The sequence below is a fragment of the Buceros rhinoceros genome, unplaced genomic scaffold (genome assembly GCF_000710305.1).
Source record: "Buceros rhinoceros silvestris isolate BGI_N320 unplaced genomic scaffold, ASM71030v1 scaffold5104, whole genome shotgun sequence".
Classification (NCBI taxonomy): domain Eukaryota; kingdom Metazoa; phylum Chordata; class Aves; order Bucerotiformes; family Bucerotidae; genus Buceros; species Buceros rhinoceros.
Window position 1 is genome coordinate 108,402 of NW_010409910.1, and position 11,821 is coordinate 120,222.

Consider the following 11,821-nt stretch of genomic DNA (forward strand, 5'->3'; position numbering starts at 1 on the left):
GAAAAAGACCTGCCACCGCCGGCAGCTGCAACAGTGAGTGGATCTCAACCCCTGGGGCAGCTGGAAGCGGGGGACTGGTGCCGCTTGAGCATGAAATGACACATTGGGTTGAGCAGCTTTGGGACTAGGTTGGGTCTAGTGCATTTGGCAGCAAAGGGGCTCTTTTGTGTGATGGGAACTGCACATGTTTCTACTATAGCAACACTCTGGGGCTTGTCTATATGACAAATAATATGAGATGAACACAGAAGTCCTCAGTGCAATCTTCCTCCATGGATGGTCAGGGTGTGTCTGCTCTAGTGGACACCATGGGCTGTCTTCTGGCTCTGATGACAGCAAGTGCAGCGTGGTTTGTCACCCTCCAAGGAGGGTGGCATTTGCACTGCTCACCAGGGGCTGTCCCTGACTTGTATTGTCCTCTCAACTGTTGTTTCAATGCTATCGAACTGGTGTGGACTAAAACCAGACCACTCAACAGCTGGACTATCACATACCAGCCCTGATGCCTTTTGTTTGCTAGCCTAGACACAGCCTTGGTGTCTGACCGGTTGGGTGACGTAGCTGCAATTGAGTGGATGTCAACCATCACTACGCCACTGCTGCTCCCATCCCTTGCCCAGAGGAGCGTCAGAGAAGGATTGGTGTGAGTTTGATGCTCTGACAGTGCAAAGGCGTTTGTGTTTGCCAAGGTGGTGGCTGATGGGAGCCACGTGAGGCAGCTGAGGGCTGGTCACACCGCTGTTCCCCCTGCCTTCCCTCCCACAGAGGTGAGCCATCAGCATGTTGTTTTCGTTTTGTGCTGGAGCCTCTGTGTAGGGATGTTCAGCTCAGTGGGTTTCCAGCTGTCACAGCATCCCAGAAGCCGCTGCCAGCAAGCTACAAGGCTGCTGGAGATGAGCTGCAGAAGCCCATGAGGGGGCCAGTCGTTGACCTGCATTGTCCTGTGCAGTTTTGCTGATAGCATACATGGAAATGCTCTGTTGATCCAGAGAGCTGGGGAGCCTTTCCTTGAGGGTCTTTTGGAAATGGATTGAGGTAATCTACCCAAAGACACTGTCTGTGCTTTGTCGCTCATAAGTTAAGCAGGAAAGTGATGGCTTCCACGCTTTATTTCTCAATAGCTTCCCTGTGCCAGCAAGCCCAGAGGGATGGGCATAAATATTTGCAAAGTAGCCCTGACTAGGGCAAATTATTGGGATCCAATTAGCCAAACCTCCCTGTGACATTGCTAGGGGAGGTGTATGCTCCTGGCCGGGTGAAGAAGGACTAGCTGTCCAACCACTCAGCCTTCTCCCTGCGTCACCACCACTCCCCCTGCCCCAGCAGCAGATGCCTAAGTGGTGTGAAGCAGCTGAGTGGATCTCACAAAGCTCTCCTGACATCCATGACAGAGCAGGGCAGTTCCCGGCTGTTGCCAAAATCAGAAGGGAGTGTGAGTGTAGATATCACTGATTTTACCAGGAATGGGTCAGTGGATAGGAAGACGTGCCGCTGAAAGGTGATTTTGTTACGTTTATGCCTTTCTGAGCCAAAATTGAATCGCAGGGTGTGGGCAGGAATTTAGTTCTGAGCACTGAGGTAATTTTGTATCCTCAGCCCTGAAGTCAGATTTTAAAAAATTATTTCCCCCTGTGCCCTGACACTATTTTTTTGCCTTTCAATCATGTCCTTATGACAGAACAAATACTGAGGTTGACCTTTGCAATGTGACATAATAATATGTGACTTCTTTATAGCTGTTTTCATCCGAAATGCTTGGCACACTATGAATCTGATCCTACAACTGCTTACCACTGGGCTTAGCACTCACTGCTCCAAGCAATCTCTAGGGATGCAGGAGAAGCACTCACACGCAGAAGTGCTATACCTGGCATTATCTGCAGGATCAGGCTCTGGGGAGATGTAGCACATGTCTGTAAATAGCCACATTTTGGAGAGAGGAAGTCTCGCTCTCTGGTTTGTGATTTGTATTCACTACCAGAGTGCCATGCCCAGCACTAACGTGACAGCCTCCCCTTGGCTAAAATGTCATGGCAGGTAATGCTTGTGTCAGATTTATAGCTATCATTTACAACCCTGTTGCTTCTGTTTATTTTATTCCCCCCGCTCTGAAAGCATGCTAATTAACAAACTCCCTTAGCCTATCCTGCACCATTTGATCCTGCAGAAATCACAACATTTTATCATATTAGCAAGTAGGAATTAAAGAATTAAAACTACTCAGGGGGAAAAAAACAACATAATCACTTTCCCTGCGCATCCCTCCTGAAACAAGCTTGCACTGAGCCCTCAGCAACCCCATTCTCAGCCCTCTTGGGTTGACACAAGACAGGGATCCCAGACCAGTGAATGCTTGGGCTGAAGAATACTTCTGCTCTGATATTCCTTTTGTGAAAGGGAAAGCCCGGTTAGGTGCATGGAGGAGAAGAGTCCAGCCGTGAGATCCCAGCCTTGGACTGGGCTGCAGGTCCCTTCCATGCTACTGATGTCCTCTGCCACCATAAGAAATTCAGTTAGCCCTTCCGTACCACAGTTTCCCGTTGTTAAAAGGTAATCCCTGCTCATCTTCACCAAGGAGATTCACATGAAACAAAAGATTGCAAGGGACACAGTCATTATGGTGGTGGGAGATGGGTAAGTACCTTAGAAAAAGGTAGGCAGTCTGTGAACTGAGACTTTTGTGGTACTGGTTCAAGGAGAGTGAATTTTGGAAGTCTTCAGTAATTGGAAAATGCAAAGAGGGAAGCAGATAGGATCCACCTCCGTGTGGTATGTTCAGGATGGGCAGAACCAGGAGAGAGACCTGCTTCACCTTCTTGGTGATGGGAAGCTGTTAAATCTGGGGATAGAGATGCACTAACCATCAGCAGGTGCCTACACACTTCACTGTTGTTTGCTGTCAGTAAAGCTCTGCATCCGCCCCCACCCCCTCTTAAAAAATAAATTCATTAGGAGTAGAGAAGGCTGGAAGGGATTCCCTGGATCATCAAACCCAATCCCCTGTTGCATCAATCACGTCAGATTTATCCTTTTCATAATCAAGCACCACTATTAAATGTGCTCCTAAGGGAAGACAGTCCCAGAATCTCATTGCTTTAACTCGTAGATGCTTCTAATTTCCAGCCTATGCTTAGTCATGGCCCGTTTGTTAAACAGCAGGTACCTGGCAGAGAGGCAAGAAATCTAACACAGTTTTCTTAAAATAACCTCCCAGAAATCCTATCTACAAAAAAGTGCTGAGGTTGCAAAGGGAACGTGCAAGGTCAGATAATGATAATGGGGAGGCGTGAGCTCACGCTTGCCTCTGCCTTGTAGTACAGACTTTACATAATCACCTGCCGTTAATCGCGTATGTTCCAGTGGAGGTACGAGGCGAAAGTAATCGCAGAACAAAGGAACTTCCTTGCTATTCTTCTCCATGATAGTCATTGTGTAACCCTCTGTCTCTTTTGCCAGCTCGAGCTAACACTGAGCTGAACACTTGACTATTTCTCCCTTTCTTGGCAGGCTTTTCTGTGCCATTTATTGCTTTACTGTACAAGCCGTTACCTGCACAGCATCTCTGAGAAGTCAGTGAGCTGCACTGCCCCATTTGAGAGGTTAGGAAGCAAAGCACAGCGTTCTCAGCCGTGTCAACCCATAGGGCTGCAAGGGCAACTCTCCTGCTCCAACCCCCCCCCACTTTATTCAGTGCAGCCTTATTTACCCCAAACCAGGCAGCTGCAACCCAGCCCAAGGAGAGGGGCTGGGGCAGCAGCCTGCCTTGGGGCACATGCCATGGAGATGATGGGATGCTCTAGAGCCACGACTTGCTTTACAGTCTTGTCCAACGAGTTGTTCAGAGTGCACAGTGAGTGGGTGGGAGGCAGATAGAGGTGAGTATAGGCTGAGGTGCAAAAGATCTGTTACCCATGAGTTGTGACCCGGCCCATAGAAGGCAACGGCGCACGGGGTCGTACACACATAGATTGGGTCACTGCTGTGTCTCGTAACCAGAGTGACTAAGGAGGAGGGCTCGCTTGCCCAAACCAGGTTTGCAAGTAGGATGCCGCAATCCCATGTTTGCTTATTTAACTTGGCAGGTATTCTAGTGAAACAGGCACGGAGGGGAGGTGGCAGAGCTGATCTCGGTACCAGCATGTGGGATTTTTACTTTCTATTTCAGTGTTCCTATTTGGAAAAGAAATGCACTCAGAACCAACCCCCCTCCCTCCTTTTTTTTAAAGCACTTTTAAATGTCATAAGAATGGTACAGTGCCCACCTTAATGTTTCTAACAAATTAAAGTACTGTATTAGTCTGTAATCTGAAAATCATTACTGTGGTTACTATAAAAATGTGAAGCCCTCCAGAGGGAATGATGTCAGTGGGACTAAAATGTATGCAAACATATTTTGTTGCCATAAAGGTACCAGGGGTCAGACAGCCCCCAGCCCCAGGGTGACAGGCTGTTGGTGTGGGAGAAAGCAGATCTCTCGGCTGGTTTTCCTGGAGTTTTGCAGGGTGAGTGCCTGGGGTTATGCCTGGCTGGTTTGAATGGTTTCAGAGGAAAATGCTGGTGCCATTCCCACCTACCTCCCTCACGGTGAGAGTAAGAAAGAGCTCCAAACTATTCACCCTCATCACAGATGAGCCACTTTTTGAACCTGTGGCCCCATCCCGCTAATGCAGACAGGGCAGGTGCCAGTTCCCCTTGGGCATCCACATGCCCCTGGTGCCCCCTTCCCCCTGCAGGTGCTTCTGCATGTGTCCTTCCGAATAAGCGATGCCTAATGGAGGGCAGGCAGGAGACAGCAGCATCCAGCTCTGAGAAAGAAGCCCATTCCCACTGCCCCAGGCCACCGGCACCCAGAGAGGCTGGGTGACAATGTAGTGCCTGCTTTGGCCAGGTGGCACTCCCAGAGTGGCTGCTCCTGCGCTGGTCCCTTGTCCCCCACAGAGCCAGTAGGCTTCTCCTGGTTACTCCTCACTGGCTTGGGCAAGGGTCAAGTGGTTCAAAGATTAAGTACCATTTATCCAGCTTTATTTTCATCTCTGCAGAAGACTGCAGAGGGAAAAAACGGAAGTATTGGGATAATTTAACCTCGTATTATACAGCAGATTACCCTGTACTTAGAAGGTCACCAGTTACTGTGTAATTAGACGTCCAACACAGAGAAGTCCGCGATAGGTTTCCAAACCACTTTTCTTCCCAGTGTGAGAGAGGCAGAGGGATGGCAGCAAAGTGCAGACTGAAGCCTCATTAGGTACATTTAAAGCTGTTAAAGAGTTTAAAATTCAGGCTGGGGAAGGTGCAATGAGAGGGCAGCAAGGCCTCCGGACCTGTCAGTGAGAGGGAGGAAAAAAAACCAGAGCAGTTAGTTTGTCTAGGAAATGCAGGAAAGCCCAAACAGAAAGGAGGGCTTTGAGGGACCTGGGTGTGCCAGGCAGCTGGGGGCTGAAGGGCAGCAGAGGCTGCTGCTCTTCAAGCATCGTCAGGGAGAGCTTTGCCAGTGGGGGAGGGCTCTGCTAAGCTACAGAGCTGCATGGCCACTGGGTCCTGCCCCCTGGGAGGGTGTCCACAGGGCCTTGTGGTATGCTGCAGTGGGGATGTCCCATGGGTCAGGACAAGGGGTGGGCAGCAGGACACCCTAACCCATGCCTGCTGCCTTCATGCTTCTCGCTCCAGACTGCTGTCCTCCATTTGCACCCAAATCAAGCACCTACTCACGGAACATTTTTAGTAGTGACAAATGCCTTTGATTATCAAGCACAAATTCCACCAACAGCTCGTTGCACCTCTTGGGTGGCTAATAAAGCACCGAGCCTGTTCTGATAAATATACAGCAAGCAGTGCTGTAAAGTGAGATTGTGCCTGTCCTGGGCCACGTTGCATTTTGTCTTTATAAACCCCATCGTCTGTGAACCAAGCACAGTCCTTTGTGGGGCAGCAGCTCCTCAGCAACCATGTGGCTTTCGGTGTGCCGGTGAAACAAATGATCTTCTGAAGCCATCCATGTAAAGAACCCAGGTCAAAGAGCAAAGCATGTGCCTCTACAGCAATCATTATTTTAAATAGTCTTTTACTAGACAGCCGCATGTCCCTGACTCAATCCCACAAAGAGTATCCGTAAGGTCAACAGCTTCTGGAGAGGTGCAGTAGGAACAAAGACAGTGTATAGCAATTGACTGCTGAGGACAGAAAGAGCTGTATGTAAATAGTCTGTCTAAAGAATGACCAGAGTGGGGAGATGTGCTACCTGGTCGCAAATATTTACAAAGTTCTGAGCTTGAAGGTTAGAAAATGTTGAGAGAAGTATATAGAAGTTAGCACAGGGATAATGTGGTGAGGATGAGGTTGGGGGAAATCAGTGTGGCAGCAGGAAATTTCCACCGCGTAGGCAAGATTTGCTTGTGATTTCCTGAGGGAGGCTGTGGGTTGCCCACTGGGATATATGGATTGGCACCCATCAATCCCTTAGGAAATCCCTCAGTGCCCTCTCTTACAAAGGGAAGAGGGCAGAATGAAATGTAATAGCGGTTTCTTGCAGCCATATTCTTTGGGCTATAAAGCTGTTTCCTAGGCGGACGTGCGTGTCATTTGCTGTGCATGCTGCACACACATACCTAATGCTCTTGGACTGGAGCAGCTTATCTAGAGGCAGTGAAACCAGCCAAGGCTTTAAGCCCAGCATTTGTAGTCACGTTTCTCCTTAAAGTAAGTGCTCCAGCAATGACATAATTGAGGACTGTCCTGTCTGCTCAGCATATGTCTGCAGGGGTCATTCATCCTGTCAGACACTGCAGAACATTAGCGGTTTCTTTAGACTCACTTGCTCCTTCCGTCCTTCCTTTTGTGGCTAACCCTAATGGAGAGCTGGTGGCTAGAGGCTCCTCTAGGAAAACGCACCCGGTTCAGAGAGCTGACTGTCAAGCAGCAGCCCTATATTACAGCAGAAACAGCCAAATGTGTCCTACTGGGTGCGGGGTTTGTGAAATGGTTCCAGCGGGGCTCACAGGGGTGGAGCGTCTGGCTGGCTGCAGGAAGGAGAGCAGAAGGCAACTGGTGATATCTGTGATGGCCACTTAGTGCTCAAGGGCTCTAATGGCATCTGGGAACCAGGTTCCTGTGTTTGTGGGTTTGCTTATTTATTTTTCACTCCTTGCTAAATAAAGTAAAGTAGAGAGGAAGAATTTTAACACAGTGGTTAAAATGCATGGAACTCCAGCAACTCCGTCCCACTCAAGGGCATCTGGAGAACTTTAGACAAAGAATAGAGGAAATTTCAAGAAAGTCTTGGGTAGAAAGATGGAGTAGAAGGGCATGCAATGCTTGATTCCTTCAAATTTTCAAATTCAGCTTGTTTTTGAGCAGAATTCTGCAGCCAAACCCCAGCCTCACCTTCTGCACATGCCAGTGTTTTGCCTTTTGCTGGGTTTTTTTCTGCCACTTGCCAGTGCTGTCGCTGCTCCCCCATCACAGCTGTGCTCAGATGGGCGCCATCGCTCCCTTCACCTGTGGCCATCCCTCTTTGGCTGTTGTCACCTTCTGCAGCCTCTCCCCTGCGTGCCACCCCATGTTTTGACAGCGGTGCTTCAGGCAGACTTGGGAAGGGCATGTCCAGGGCAACCTCCCCTATTTTAGGTCCCAGGAGGTTTAGCCATTAGCATCATATAGTCAGTGTGTCGCTACAGTGGCCTAACTCATGGTGGGGGGGTCCAGGTTGGGGTTTGCCTCTGTTGTGAAATTCAGCTCTCCATTCAGCAGTGGCAGAGCTGGCACAGCTTTCCCACCGGCACTGATGAGTTTAATCACATCATTAGTAGGTGTGACACTGCAGCCTCCGATGATGAGCTCTTTATTCTAACACGGCTTGCAACGTGTTTGTCTGAGATGCCATCTGTGCCTGCACTGCCTTCATTAGGAGAGAACACGTTTGCATCTTCTGAAGTTCTGTATTTCTGTGATGTTTCCCTGCTGAGAAACCACTGTTCAACTAGAGGGTGAGAACTCGTATCTGAAGAAAAGCACCATCACCCAAAATGCTCAAAGAGCCCAAATAAACCATTAGGAAGCGCACCATTGGGACCTGTCCTCAGCTGGCCCGCAGGAAACTGGCTAGAAGGAATGTTCCAGCTATCTTATGACTAAAAGTTCTTCAACTTGGTAAAGCACTGAGGCCCCATCCTCTCATCAAAAGGAAAGCAGGGAACAGATTTGTATTTTTAAAAGACTTGATTTTTGTATCTCTATACCATGATTGTGCAAAAAAAGCCTCTGGGACGCCTGCCCAGTTTTAGACACTGTTAGATTTAGACATTACACACTGTTTAGATACCATATACTCTAGAAATGATACTGTTAAGATTTGTGGATGCAGATCTAACCTTCTCCCTTAAAATCTCCATACTCAGCCACGTATTTCTATAGACGCCCCTTGATCATCCAACAGGCAGCATGCTCAGTGTTTCCCTTAACAAGCCTCACCAGTGACAAACCAGGCAGGAACTGCCAGGTCACTATTCAGCTGCATGTCAGGAAAGGGACTGCTTCTACAGGGAGTTCCCGTACCCTCTGTTGTATTAAATTTCTGTCTGCATGCTGCCAGGCCTATGCTCAGTGAATCTGACATTAACAAGAAATAGATTTCCAAACAATCTAGCCTAATGAATTTTGAATATTATTATGATTAATGCCAAGGCAGTTGAAGTGATTATCCAGCATCCAGAAGTTAAGTAATGGAGCCTTATCTAAATCATGTATAGTCGTCAGTCAGGAATGGCTCTGACTGCAGACAAAGACGGAGCATTATTGGTTACCCAGAGGGGAGTCACTGTCAGGACAGAGAGAGAGAGAGAGAAGGACGATGGAAGGGGGAGATTAGAGATACCAACCTGAAAGCATTTTAGCAGAGAGTGATCGCACGTGCAAGTGCTTTATTGGTCCTATTTCCTAAGCTGCAGTTCTCAGGCCATCGTGAGACTTTGCTTTTATATCGCCAGGTTAAGATTTACTGAGCAAATCTTCTTCCTTCTTCCCGAAGCCAGAACCTGAGCTGGTTTTCATTCTCTACATTACCGAAAGAGCAGAATCCTGATGGACGAATTTCTTGCATCATGATGGTTTAACTTGGTCTCGATCTGATTAGCTTTTGAGCTATTAAACACTTCTTGTAGTATTACCAGCTCTCTGCAAATATGCTAATGCAGATCAGTCATGAACGATTTCCGTTGGTACTCACAATCTTTGCGGGCTAAGATCCCCTTTGAAGCTGGAACCAGTCAAACAAACAGCTGTGCTATTCCATGGGTATTGCATATCTCTGAGCAGGACTGTCCTAAAAAAGACTGCCATGTGGTGCAAGGTTCCTGACCAACCTGTGGCTGTAGTTTGAGTAGGTTTAGTGGCCTTATCTGGGAGGTGACCAGGAGAAAGGTGGCCTAGTCAGTAACTTCTGAACATCCTAGATGTGGTGCCCATGTTGTGGCTGCAGTGCAGCAGACCCTGGAAGCTGCCCCTCTGTACAGCCACCCACTGTCAACACACAGCCACCCAATGCCCACCCACAGCCAGTCACCGGGACTCCTGGGAAGCCACTGGTTCTCCCATCAGTGGCTCCTTCCCACTTGAATCTGCTTGCCTTCAGAAGCTAGCGTGGGGGTCTTGTAATTCTGGGCCACACGAAGCTTTTGCTAGGTGGACCAGATGGACCCACATCTAGCCAGCTGAAGAAGGCATGGCTGGGCTTCCTCACAGTTTATGTCTCAGTGTTGGAGATCATGGGTTTTGAAGCATTTTGAAGTATTTACTTATATGAAAAATGAGAAACCAGCCTTTGTTCCTCTGCAGCCTTGTCGCACAGCCCTTTCCTAGCAGCGGGTGCTGCTGTTTAGAGTTCTGGGAAGAAAAGAGGGGAGGGGTAAGGTGGTAAGGAGCACACCAAACAGATTATTGGCAAACATAATTAAAAATATATGTGCGATTAGTCCTCTGTTTCCCTTTTCTTAACCATCCTCTGCATTACCTCTGGCATTTTTAGATGGCAGATAATATAACTGAGAGGACTCTGGGGTACAGGTAGCTCTTAGAGCAGCAGTGATTTATCTCAGGCTGTTTTAAGGTAGCAGAATTTACCTCTAGCTATGGCCGCCCCTCCATGTCTGCCCCCCCCACATTTGAATAAGTAATTGGCAGCTTGTTAATGGCTCATTAGGAATGCTGAAAACCGTGGGATTAAAGCACAGTCAGTGGAGCAGAACTGAGGGGAAGGGGGAGAAAGGCCGCTGTCCCTGCTTGCAAATTACACCGCTTGATTCAACGTGATTCAGAATTACAGGTCATAAAGCAACTAGATTGTTAAATGAAGTAAGGAAAAACAATGTCAATGGCAGGCTTTATTTTTAGACTCATGTTTAAACACAGTATGTGCATCTGGGGGGAACAAACAGTCCCTCGCCAAACAGCCCAGCTGACAGCAGGAAGGCATCACACCCCCTTTCTCAGTTTCACTTTAACCCTGCCTGGTCAGTCTTTCCTGCTCCTGAGCAAGTCCATCTGGCTCGTTACATCACCTCAGGACAGGGACATTGGGTTCCTTTCCCCATGCTCTCTCTGGGTAAGTCCAGCCCTTTCCCCTCTGGCAGCAGGTGACCTGCCTCTCCCTGTCATTGGGCAAGGCTGCGACACCCAGCACAGCTGCAAGTGAGCAGGAGAAACAGCTACAGATTGCTTTGTGTGTTCCCTAAATCTCCAAAAGCTCTCCGTGATCCGTTGCAAGCTGCTGTGAGCTGTCTTCAGTCACTGGCATGGAGCAGAGCAGGCAGCAAGCCCCGTGCTGCAGTATGGCCACAGCCTGCAATGGAAGGGGTAGTTGGTGAGGAAAGTGAGGCTTGGAAAAAGATCAGCTCTGCCATTCCCAGAAGGTGGAGCATACACGTGCAGAGTGCTGTGTGGCCGGGACACGATAGGTCAAGTATGTTGAAAGGTTTGGCAGAAGCGTTTTGTTGTTTGCTGATGGTTTTAAGCCCGTGTTCAGCATTGGCTATGACAGCAGTGACAGCAAAGGCACAAGACCTGAAGGCAAGGGCAGGGCTACACTAAGAGTTTGCAGTGACAGCTTTTGGATCACTTAGCCTGGGGTCTGGTACGGCCATAACACAGGTTGATTTTTCAGTCAGGAGAGCATCTTTGGGACTTTTTTTGAGTCCAGAGTGATTCTACCAGTAGTGCAAGCTAGCACCTTTCTTTCTGAACAAGCTGGAAAGAAATTACAGATAAAGAATGGGATATCGCATCCAGTCACAACTTGCAGTTAAATCCAGCTATGTCCGATGTAAACTACTTGGGTACTTAAGAGCCCTAGTAAGGTGGCAGTTAAAATGATGAAGCGCCAGACAGCTAATGGTCAGCAAAGCTCGGTTAATCCCTCTGCTTTGCAAAAGGTGCTCGGGAATCTGTCAGGACCCACACAGGCAAAATACAGGCACATCTGATAGGGAAACATCTCTCAGTGCTGCTGGATCCAGCACTGAAGGCAGGGAGGGAATGTCTCTCTCCTCCTGGCTCTCCAGCCATGAGCACATACTGTCCTTGAGAAGCCACCTTCTCACGCCCTGACCTATCTGACAAACTTCGACTCACAAGAGTGATCTACAGCAGTTTTGTTTGTTGTTTGTTTTTCTCCAAGAGCTCAACCTAGCCAAACAGAGAAGCTTTTCCTGCTTCTTGTTTGCATTGCTTTGTTTTGCCCTTGTGTCCTCTCAAGTGACCCAGCCACCTGTGGTTCTTATTCATACAAGGCCAACCAGAACTGCTGAATAACACATCCTGCCCGCAGCAGGAA

General features: G+C 48.5%; 1 protein-coding gene across 1 annotated transcript in view; it reads left to right on the forward strand.

Moving 5' to 3' along the window:
- Positions 1–11,821, forward strand: part of NTRK3 (neurotrophic tyrosine kinase, receptor, type 3) — a gene marked incomplete at its 5' end in the record, with an annotated part of 96,776 nt that overhangs the window by 76,222 nt on the left and 8,733 nt on the right. The window lies entirely within an intron of this gene.